Consider the following 12,175-nt stretch of genomic DNA (forward strand, 5'->3'; position numbering starts at 1 on the left):
CCGGACTCACTGAAGCTGGTTTTTGTTTCTGGGCAAGAAGGAATGGCTGAAGATCCCCCACAACGCAGTGCCTCCTCTCCCCAGCGTTCCCCAGGACTTTTCCTCGGGAGGACGTTCATCTTATCTTGGGGCTGTGTGGGTTTGGTCCTGGGCTAAGGATAAAACCTCAGATTTCTTTAATAATAGAGAATTAAAAGGAACTGGATAAACAATGTAAAGACAATTCCCAAGTATTTTCATCAATAGTTGTATTACTCCACCCTCACGCTGCAAATAAAGACATATCTGAGACTGGGTAATTTATTTAAAAAAAAAAAAAAAAAAAAGAGGTTTAATGGACTCAGTTCCACGTGGCTGGGGAGGCCTCACAATCATGGCAGAAGGTGAAGGAGGAGCAAAGTTTTATATTACAAAGAAGCAGGCAAGAGAGCGTGTGGAGGGGAACTTCCCTTTATAAAACCATCAGCTCTCATGAGACGTATTCACTATCATGAGAACAGCTGGAGAAAAACTACCCCCATGATTCAATTACCTCCCACCGGGTCCCTCCCACAACATGTGGGGAGTATGGGAGCACGATTCAAGATGAGATTTGGGTGGGGACACAGCCAAACCATATCAGTAGTTTAATCAAAGCTACTTATGGGGATCTAATTTGAAACTTCCTTCTGTTTCTTTCTTTCTTTTTTTTTTTTTTTTTTTTTTGAGACGGAGTCTCGCTCTGTCACCCAGGCTGGAGTGCAGTGGCCAGATCTCAGCTCACTGCAAGCTCCGCCTCCCGGGTTCCCGCCATTCTCCTGCCTCAGCCTCCCGAGTAGCTGGGACTACAGGCGCCCGCCACCTCGCCCGGCTAGCTTTTTGTATTTTTTTAGTAGAGACGGTGTTTCACCGTGTTAGCCAGGATGGTCTCGATCTCCTGACCTCGTGATCTGCCCGTCTCGGCCTCCCAAAGTGCTGGGATTACAGGCTTGAGCCACCGCGCCCAGCCAGTTTCTTTCTTATTCTGGACGTGTGTGTTACGATGTTATCACCAACTTTCCAGCAGCGGTGGGGTAAGCCGGGAAGTTCATCATCATTTCTGTGACTGACAGAGATTTGATTCTGTCTGATTTCATGCCTGAATGGGTACATTTTTCAAACTGTTTGTGGTCGGCCCGTTCCCCGTGTTCATTCTTGGCTCCTGTGTTAGGACAGCTGTGGTCAGTGTTAAGGGGACAATGTGCCCAGCAGGGATGATAAAACTGTGGGCATCTTGGTGAGCTTCCCGGGGTTGCTCCTCACCCCTTGGTCACTCCAAGGGCCACGTGGCTTGCGTCTGAACCTCCCTTCACGTCCAGCTTCCTGGGCTGGTCAAACACTGATTCCAAATGAACGCTCACACCTTGGTCTGCTTGAGGGCTGTAGAATCATGTGTGGAAGTTTGGCAGCTCCTTGGCAAGCCTGCTGCTTCCCCAGCAAATAGAAGCACCATTTTGAATACCTGGGCATTCTCTCTAACGTCCCTTTTCATCTCCCCACTCTCACGCAATCCAGCTGGCTCTCTCTGCCTTCCACGGATATCAAGAATGTCCACCATCTCCTGAGTCCAAGTCCTTCTCAGTCACCTCTTTCTTGAACTAATTTATTCCTGTTTGTTTTTTTCTAGTCCTCCCTTCTGTTCATGTCTCTCCTCTGCACACTTCCGTTTTCTGGTTCAGAATAAAAGGCCAAGTTCTTGCAGTGGCTTGGAGGGCCCCATCTATTGGATCCTCTCCCTGTCACTGTCCCAGTCACACTTGCCTTATGGCTGTTGTGTCATAAATACAGTTGACACTTGAACAACATGGGTTTGAACGCATGGATCCACTTATACACATATTTTTTTCAATACAAATATAGTAAAAAATTTTGGAGATTTGTAACGATTTGAAAAAACTTGCAGATGAACAGCATAGCATAGAAATATCGAAAAATTAAAGCTGGGTGCGGTGGCTCACGCCTGTAATTCCAGCACTTTGGGAGGCCAAGATGGGCAGATCACGAGGTCAAGAGATCAAGACCATCCTGGTTAACATGGTGAAACCCCGTCTCTACTAAAAATACAAAAAACTAGCCAGGCGTGGTGGGTGGTGCCTGTAGTCCCAGCTACTTGGGAGGCTGAGGCAGGAGAATCGCTGGAACCCGGGAGGCGGAGTTTGTAGTGAGCTGAGATAGCGCCACTGCCCTCCAGTCTGGGCGACAGAACGAGACTCTGTCTCAAAAAAAAAAGAAAAATTAAGAAAAAGTTAGGTATGTCATGAATGCATAAAACGTATGCAGATACTCGTCTATTTTATCCTTTACCGCCATAAAATATACACAAATTCTATTATGAAAGGTTAAATTGTATCAAAGCTTATGCACACAAACACTTATAGACCATATAGGGAGCCATTCAGTTGAGAGAAACGTAAGCAAATGTAAAAGTGCGCTATTTAATGCACTAATTTCTTTTTTTTTATTTTCCCCCCTAGGTCATTGACATTTTTATTTTTTAATTTTTTTATATGTATTAGATGTACATATTTTGAGGGCACATGAGATAATATATTTATATAATTTGTAAAGATCAAATCAGTGTAATTGGGATATCTGTCACCTTAAATACTTTATGATAGAAAAATTTGAATTATTCTCTTCTAGCTATTTTTGAAATATATAATAGATTATTATAAACTATAGCTGCCCTACTGATCCATCAAACACTAGGTCTCATTTATTACAACAAACTCTATATTTATACTCATTAATCAACCTCTCTTCATTCCCCCTCCCTGTACCCTTCCCTGCCCCTAATAACCACCAATTTACTCTCTATCTTCATGAGATTCTCTTTTTTTCTTTCTTTTTCTTAATTTTTTTTTTATTATTATACTTTAAGTTCTAGGGTACCTGTGCACAACGTGCAGGTTTGTTACATATGTATACATGTGCCATGTTGGTGTGCTGCACCCATTTCAAAGCCACCTCCTGTTGCTATTGTGGCAAGCCCAACTGTTGTATCTGCTTAAAATGCCATGTGATGCTCATCCTGGCTGTGTGAGCAGTTCCTTTCTCCAGAAAATTGTGCACCACAGGAAAAAGTGATCTCTCGAGTTTCCTGTGTATTTTATGTCGTGTCTGGTGCAATATTGTAAACCTTGAATGACATCAGGGGACCCATGCGAAGTTCCACTATGGTGCTGGAAGTGCTCCCAAGAAGCAGACAAAAGTCATGACGTGCCAAGGAAAAGTTGACTTGCTTGCTACCGAACTCAGATTGAGGCCTGCCACTGTGGTTGCTGCCATTTCAGACAGATGATCCAGCTTGTAAACAGATGACATAAACTTATGGTATTGATAATAGGGGATAGCACTGTCAATGTATTTTCTCTTCCTTATGATTTTCTTAACAATGTTTTCTTTTTTGTCTAGTTTACTTTGTTGTAAGAATACAGTCTGTAATGCACATATGAAATGTGTGTTAATCAACCGTTTATGTTATGAGCTTCCAGTCAGTTATACTACTGATAGCTTCCAGGCTATTAGTAGTCAAGTTTTTAGGGAGTCAAAAGTTATATGTGAATTTTCGACTGTGTAGGGGTTGGCAGTCCTGCGTTCTTCAAGCGTCAACTGTACACCGCACTGGGTGGCTTCAACAACAGAAATGTATTCTCTCATGGTTCTGGAGACCAGCAGTCTGAAATCAGTACTACTGGGCTGAAATCAAAGTGTTAACTGAGCCCCTCTCCCTCTGGAGGTCTCGGAGTGGGGGAAATTCCCTTCCTTATTTCTTCCAGTTCTGGTGGCCTGTGACCTTCCTGGGCTTGCAGCCGCATCATTCTGATCTCTGCCTCCTTCTCCTCTGCGTATGTTCTGGATCTGCCCCTCTCTTATAAGCTACATGTGACGGCACTCAGGGCCCACCTGGATAACACAGGATAAGCTCCTTCTTTCAAGAATCTCTACCTTATCACTTCTTTTGCCATATAACAGTCACAGGTTCTGAAGATTAGGAAGTGAATCTACATTCAGGGGTCCCTTGTTCTGCCTGCCACTACCACCCTACTTCAAGATGGCACCCTTTTCCCTCCAATCTCCTTCCTCTGCTTTATTTCCTCTCATAACATTGGGAATAAGGAAACAGAAAGCTCTAGGGTTTCTTAGCAGTCAGTGCCTGGAGTTGGTGAATTTTATGCACTAAAATGCCCAAGAATTGTAATGCACCAAGAACTGATGGCCTCTGTATTGGTCAGGTAAAGGCCACTTAATGGATTTCAGGTCTGAAGGGCTTAGTCAGCGAGTTAGGGGCTTGCCTATCTGCTGGGAGAGCTGGAGGAGAGAAGGTCAGGACTGGTTTCTCCTGAGACGCTGAAATGTCTGGGTTTCAGAAAACTGGAGTGACTCCCAGGGTCTCTGGGCGGTTGGCACCAACTTTCTCCAACTGCGGCAGGAAAGTAGGCGATGTTGAAGAGTTTACCAGGTGGCCATGGAGTCTCATGTGTCTGCTTGCAACTGCTTTGGGACAAGAGGGGCTTCTCTTTCTCTCCTCTTTCCAGGCTTCACACAAGTTCCTCTCATGGACAGACTCACCTGGAACCAGACAGGGAAGGAGAGATGGCAAAGGTAATTCCTGGCTTCCTTGAGATACAAAGGGGAGTGTAGAAGGTAGTGGCACTGGTGATGTAAGCTGACCTCCCACCTCCAGCCCCGCAAACAGTGGGGATCATTCACATGTCCTCACAACACAAGTGTCACCGTGTGCTCTTTAATTTATCGACATTTCTTCTTATCTTTAAAATGCATTCATCAATTTGTTGGCTAGAATAGATTGAATGCTTACTCTGGGAAAGGCATGGCTTCCACTGAAATGCATGTCGGGCTCATGTATTTGCTCTGGGAAATTCTTCCCTAGATCTCCTTTCTCTTACTCTCTTCTCTTCCCTCACTTTCTTCTCTTTTCTCCCATTCTTTCATTTTCTTTCCCTTTTTCTTTTCTCTTGATTCAATGGTGAACTTTTGTGAAGTCCTGTTTAAGTCTTCATTCACTGAATTCATAAACATGCCTTCCTTTTTTTCTGTACTATTCAAGGATTTTGGATGCAAATAAGAAAGCTTGAGCTCTGGTTAGGAAGTAAACTCCACATTTAGAACCACATGTAGTCATTATCATGTCCTCTGTTGGAAGTGCTATTCCCTCGGGTACCAAGATCTCTAAACAAGCAGACCCTACAGGTTGTAGGATAAGATGCAAACATTTTGCAAATGGGTCTTAGAGGTAGTCCTGAGATGCGCCATCCCCACTTCCTCTCCTTCTTCCCACTCCCATGTCTTCCCGAAATGGGAGAAATAGTCTCATATCATACAGGTCACTGGCTCAGCATGCACATTGCATCCTGTGAGATGGCCCTCAATCTTGCAGGATGTAGCCTCCCAGTTGATGGTGTAACTGAGTCTTCAGTAGGCCTCTTCATGAGCCCAGCTGACTGTGAATAACGGGTACACAGTAAGGCTTGTGAATCCCATAGGCACCTGGTCATTGCCTTAGTTCTCCTGCTGGAGTGATACCAATAACGTGATAAAGTGAATCCTTGTTCAGAAGCGGTGTCATGTCTGATGCTGCAACAGTAAGAAAGGTGACCAGTAGGGCCATGTGTGATGGTGTTGGTATAAGTGAGGGTGTTGGAAAAAGCAAGCCTAAATCAGAGGAAGAGTCTCTTCTGGTGAGAATGTATTGCTGGGGTGATGGAGTCCCAATGAAACAACTGGTTGCCAGGTAGCTGCCATGTTGGTCTAGAATTGAGTGTTCACACGTGGTTACTGCATTGGACAATTAAGTACTCAGCATTGTAGCAGCTGATCAGCCTTGGAGAAGGGGCTTTCTGTATTGTTGAGCTCATGAATAGGATCCATCCTGACACCATGGTCCCTTTGTCGCTGGGTTCCCAAGCAAGCACAGTGATGGCTGGGGAGGTTGGTGATTGACAATCATAGGTAGGAGGGCCTTCTTCCAAATGATCAGGACCCTTCTCTGCAAGAAAGACTTATTGGTGAGCATTTGCATGGACCACAGGTACTGGCACACCCAGCACTCATTCCTAAGGGTCGCCTTTCTGAATTTATTGATACGAATCATCCAACTGTGCTTCTTCCAAGACCCTGGCTGCCCAGTCAAACCAGTAGCCACTGCCTATGTTCTGGTCTAGCTATTTCTTCCTCTAGGCAACATGGACAATGAGAGAACCCTTGAAGTTATGTCTACTAAAAATATTTACCTTCTCCACCATCTTTCAGAATCATCTCTGGTTTGTTTTGGGAAAGGTTTAACAATAGGCTCTCTGGAAAAACAGAAGCTGTAATTTGTAGTATTTGCCAATTTCTGTGGCATAAGTATCCCCACAGTTACCAATCTCAAGCTACTGGCTTGATGTCACTGACTGCAGAGTTGGGAAGAGAGGTGCTCTGTGGTCTTCCATTAGATAGTATTTCCACCAGGATGATACAATAGATGTCAGTGACCTCAAGAACAGAGATAATAGTAAAATACATAATGCGACAAAGAAGAGATGAGTTTTGAGTATTTTGTAAACCTTTGTTTTAAAACATAATTTATTTAATTGTAAGTTTATATATAATTTTGTTTTTAGTAGTGGTTGTGTTTAACAACCAGCCTGCAAAATTCCTGGAAAAAATTCAGTTGGCTCTTGTGAACTGGTCCCAGCTGGCTCTAGCTCAGCACTGGCTGCAATGCTGCAGCGTTCGTCCCTCTGTTGGCTGGGGCTGCCATACATGGTTGGCAGTGCTACCAGTAAATTGGGCTCTTTTTTTTTCTCCCCAGGTAATTGATCGTAGAGAACTTCCCCATGAGGCCTTAAGAGTGGATTAAGGAATGGGTAGCAGTGAAATGAGACTAAGCATGCCAGGAGTTTGCAACCCCTACCTCCACTTACACAACTTTCTATGGTCTTCTGACCTGCTCAATCCCTGGCCTGTATATGCCATCTCCACCAGCTGATGCAATGCTGCTGAGGTGCCCCACTTGATGGCCGGCTGGGAGAGAGACCCAGCAGGACCTTGTGTTAGTGGAGTGACCCTGCTAAGAGGTCACTCATCCCCAATTAGCTGTTTCCTCCATCATTAGCCAGTGTTGTGCCCCTGCTAGCCTTGGCAGGGGTTGATTAACGTTCTCATGTCTCCTCTGGCTCTAACCTACTGACCCTGTCACCATGTAGCTAATGGTGGGGTAAATGCTGGTGTTCATTTCTTCCTTTCAATACCAAAGGACCCAGACATTAGATCATCTCACAATGTTCACTATGTAACCAGCAGTATAACTTTCCATTCAGTGTTATAATTGTGTGACACTAATTGTCGTTTGTGATGCAATTTGGGACTAAGTATTTAAATCTCTGAGCCTCTTTCCTCAGCTAGAAAATAGGACTGATACTACTGATCTTGCAGGACTATAAGGATTAAATAAGATAATGAACAAAGAATGCCCTGCACCTATACATAAATGTGCTAATGAGTGTTTGTAGTTGGGGTGGTTGTGCCGTGATACAGTCCACAAAGGGAAGGAGTCATCTGTTCACCTTGAGTCTATAAAAGTGAAAAAACAATGGTTTTTGAGACTGCTTTGACAAGAAAGAAGTTGGAAATGAGACCTGAAATGTATTGACCATGGCCTCTGGCAAGGCTGCTCTGTCCTCACTTTACCCCACTGTAATAGTGACAAGCAATGGTTTGGGGAGATACATTTCCCATTTTCTTGTCTTTGGGATTTTCTTGATGCTAGAGCACAGGGAAGCAGAGACTGGTCTGCTCCAAGCCTCCTTGGGGGATGGAAGGTGGCCCACATGTCTTTCCTCTGGAGATGATTTCAGGATTTTGAGAGAAAATAACCATGGAGCTGTGATTTATGAAAACTGTAAATCAAGTAACTGTTGGGAAGACCCAAAATAATGTATGTATTTATAAGGGAAGACAGATCACATTATATGAGCAAATATGTAGAAGGATGTATGCATTCATGCTGGCTAAGGACAGCTGCCATAAAATATACACATATATTTTATGTTGGAGACACTTGCTTTTCCGAGTTCCTCCACTGTGCTCTTGGAGTCCCACTGGGTGTGACATCTGTCCATCCTGAGGGGCCCTGCCTAGGTTGTGAATGTGGAAGCGCTTGCCTTTCTGGGGTACATACTGACCTTAGGTGGTTAAATGTATCCTACTGGTTATAAGTACCTGGGTCACAGCCGCAAGCAATAATTGGATAAGAAGACTCCTTTAGTTAATGCATACTAATGAATTTCACAGAAATCACCTATAAGAGCTGATGTAAGTAGTGTGGTGTGTTTTGACAAAATATGAGATAATCTGGTAGAATAAACAGTTCTACTACAGATGGAAAGCACCTGATAATTCCCAGCTGGCAAAGAGTGAAATTTTCAAAATATAATGCAACTGTGAAAGCAATAATAAAGGTTTCAGTGGCTGCTGTAGTCACCTGAATGGCAAACTCTGAATATTCCATCCACCCATCCACCCCCTCCCAGTCAGCCACCTATCCAGTCACCCATCTACTCATCTATCCATCCATCCCTCCACCCACCCAACCATCTATCCACCCATTCACCCATCCAGTCATCCACACATCCACTCATCTACCCATCCACACATCCAGCCATCCACATATCTAGCCATCCACTTTCCCATCCATTCACCCATCCACCCATCTATCCATCCACTTATCCACCCATTTACGCATTCACCCATCCCCACGTCCACCCATCCATCCATGTACCCATCTATCCACCCATCTACCCATCTACCCATCCAACAATCAATCCATCTACCCATCCAACAATCCATCCATCTACCCATCCAACAATTCATCCATCTACCCATCTACCCATTTATCCACCCATCTACCCATCCACTCATCCACCCATCCACCCATATACCCATCCACACATCTACCCATCCACCCATCTATCCATCCACTTATCCACCCATCTACTCATCTACCCATCCACACATCCACCCATCCACCCATCCACCCATCCGCCCATCCACACATCCGCCCATCCACCCATCTACCCATTCAACTACCCATCCACCCATCCACCCATCTACCCATCCGCCTATCCATCCACCCCTCCACTCAGCCAGCCATCTATCCATCCATCCATCCATCCATCCATCCAATAAATAAGTATTGAGCACCAACTAAGTGCCAAGCATTACAAAAGGTGCTGGGAACAAAGATGAGTGAGACCACCTTTGGCTGTCAGGGAGCTTGTCATGTACTGGGGAAGACAGACAAGAGGAGTGAACACACAGGGCAGCGTTAGTTTACAGATGTCTGAAGACCCATACTTGGAAGCTTACTGGCTCCCTAGGGGAGTTAGGGAAGGATGTCTGAGTTCCCTGCATGGCTCTGGATTCACATTCCAGAAAGAAAGGAACAATATTGTCAAAGCCGAAGTGGCCTGAGAGGGTGTGCCCTGTCTAGAGAATGTAGACATTCGATAAGGTGGTCTGCAGAGAGGCCCAGGGCCCAGAACCTGCTGATGCTGAGAGGCTCAGCTGAGGCATTTGGACTGAATGCTGCATAGCAGTGAGCATTAACCTGTGCTCCAATGACAAGGGTCTTGGGGCAGTTGGGTTTGAGGGGTAGGGCTCTGAGCCTCCACCCATGCTGCAACCAAGCTCTCTACTTTGTCTGCCTTAAATATGGAGCTTCTGCTTGAGCTTTCCTTCAGAGCATAGTTTCTGCAGCTTAGTTTGAAAACCACTGGAATAGACGAAGAAGTGCCAGTATGGTTTTGACCAGGGAGTTGCTTTAGCCAATCCCTTGGGGGTAATGCGGAGGGTTGCCCTGGAGCCAGAGAAAAGCAGAGATGGGGCTCTTCACTGGATGCATCTCCACAGGGTTGTGTGGGGCTTGATGGGTGAAAAGTGGGACAGACACACAGGGGCTGGGGGACACAGAGGACAGGGTAATAATTCCTCCAGGCACAATACTAATATTGGCAGGGGCACATTAGGAAAAGCAGGACGAAATACAGATGATGTCTCAGGGTTTGTTTCACCAAACACTAGCTCCTGGGAAAGAATTTATCTTAGCACATTTTTACCTGACTTTTGTTGATGTTACAGTGTGACGCAACTCACGTGTCATTTTTAAACCTTGGCTTCCTACACGCCTCGGTAGACAGGGACAGCTGGCTAAGCCACCAGCCCGAGATTCCCTGGTGGGGAGGAGTCAGAGCCCAGCCAAGGCACTGGAGTTTGGCAAAGCCAACCCATGCAAAATGGAACACTGAGAACATGAAAAACTCTCACAGAATGTTTCTGAACGATCGAACTCCTTTTATTAAGACTCTTAGAGCTGTGACAAGGGGCAGGATCAACTGCTCTGCAAGTCAGTAAGTCCCTTTAGTTTTTTTCAAGTTCCATGAGGTGTAAGGTACAAACAGGTATCAAAGGGGTCCCACTTGGGTCAGCAGGGGTGGAAAGGCGTGGAGCTGACCCATTGCTGGGATCTGGTCATAGGCAGAACGTGGGGGTAGAGATGGGGAAAGAGACAGGAGAGGGAGAGGGAGGAGGAGGAGAGGGAGCAAGAGAGTTAGGGAGAGAAAGAAAGAGATGGAGAGAGAGGAAGAGTGGGTGGGAAGAAGAGAGAAGATCACTCCAAACCCATGGTACTGTTCTTGGGTTATACCTGAGATGCCTGACATCTTGAGTGCCCTGAGGCAGGGTGTTGCACTTTAAACAATTCATGCTGTCACTGGTAAAAAAGGCCGACTTCTTTGGACACAGAGACACATAAAAAAGAAACCAAGGCCATATCAAATTTTTCTTTTATTGTTCCAGTCAAAAAAAGAGGAACACCTCAATATGTAAACAGTTTCCCTAACACAGCGAGTTCTTAAAGATATATATATATATATATATAATTATATATATATTTTATTCTAAAAAAATTTGGCATTGTAGTGATTTCTCAATACATAATTTGTGCTTTCGCATTGAGCATGCTTTCTTCTCATTGTCCGTGCACAGACGTACTTGGAGTTGAGTAAAGGGAGTTACAAAAGGACCGAAAAATGGGACAGGAGCCAAACCAATACTTGAGCCCTACTTGGTATTCCTTCCTAAAAATCTTGGTGGAAAGGTTGGCAAGATTGACCTCAGAAGCAAATCTTAGTAACTTTACCCTGAAGAAATCTCTGAAGCCTTGGTAGCAACTTTTGAAAGAAACATTTCTTATTTCCTTTCTGTTCATCCCTAAAGGATCATTGGTTTTGCTTGGAGAAAACTTTAATTATTTTGTACATTATATTTCTTAATATCTCTAAGTCCCTTCTATAATAAACCCTTGTTTTATGATTTTGCTGGACACATGGTTTACTACTACGTGCTATTGAAATTCCGCTAGTGATTTATTCTGCTTTTTACTGAATCATTTCAAAGTGCTTGACGGTTATATAATGACCTTTTGGTTCTGTCCAGTGAAAATTATTTTTTTAATTCAATACTAGAGACTTAAGAACCTTTAAAATGCAATGATGGGTTTATCAATAATACCACTCATGCTATTCCTTTCTTAGTCCTCGTCCTTAGCCTGAAATTCTAAGTCTCTATAAATTAGCACCAGTTTTCCAAATGCATATTTTATCAAATCCTATGATCCTAGGCCGGTCTAGGTACCATCCCCCAATCTTACCTTGTGTGTTTCTGTTTTAAGACCCTCTTCCATGCTGGCCTTGCAAACTGAAATGCCTTTGCTTTTGGATCTCGATCTCTCGATCTCTCTCTCTCTCTCTCTCTCTCTCTCTCTCTCTCTAAAACAGGAACAGGGTCTTGCTATGTTGCGCAGGCTGATCTTGAATTCCTGGGCTCAAGCAATACTCTCACCTTGGCCTCTCAACGTGCTGGAATCACAGGCATGAACCATTGCGCTCACCTGCCCTTGGATCTCTGTCTTCCGAAACCTACGCAGTCTTTGAGAAATGTCAGGGCAAATGTCCCTTTCTTCCTCATGATGCCATTTCTTACTGCTTCTGCAGAAGCTGATCTACTTTCTTTATATTCCAGCAAATTTGTTGTGCCTGTCCCTCTCTGTTTAGGTATTCCTAAAGCCAGACTCAGTTACTTCACGTGTAACGTG

Source organism: Macaca nemestrina, chromosome 4, assembly GCF_043159975.1.
Source record: "Macaca nemestrina isolate mMacNem1 chromosome 4, mMacNem.hap1, whole genome shotgun sequence".
NCBI classification, from domain to species: domain Eukaryota; kingdom Metazoa; phylum Chordata; class Mammalia; order Primates; family Cercopithecidae; genus Macaca; species Macaca nemestrina.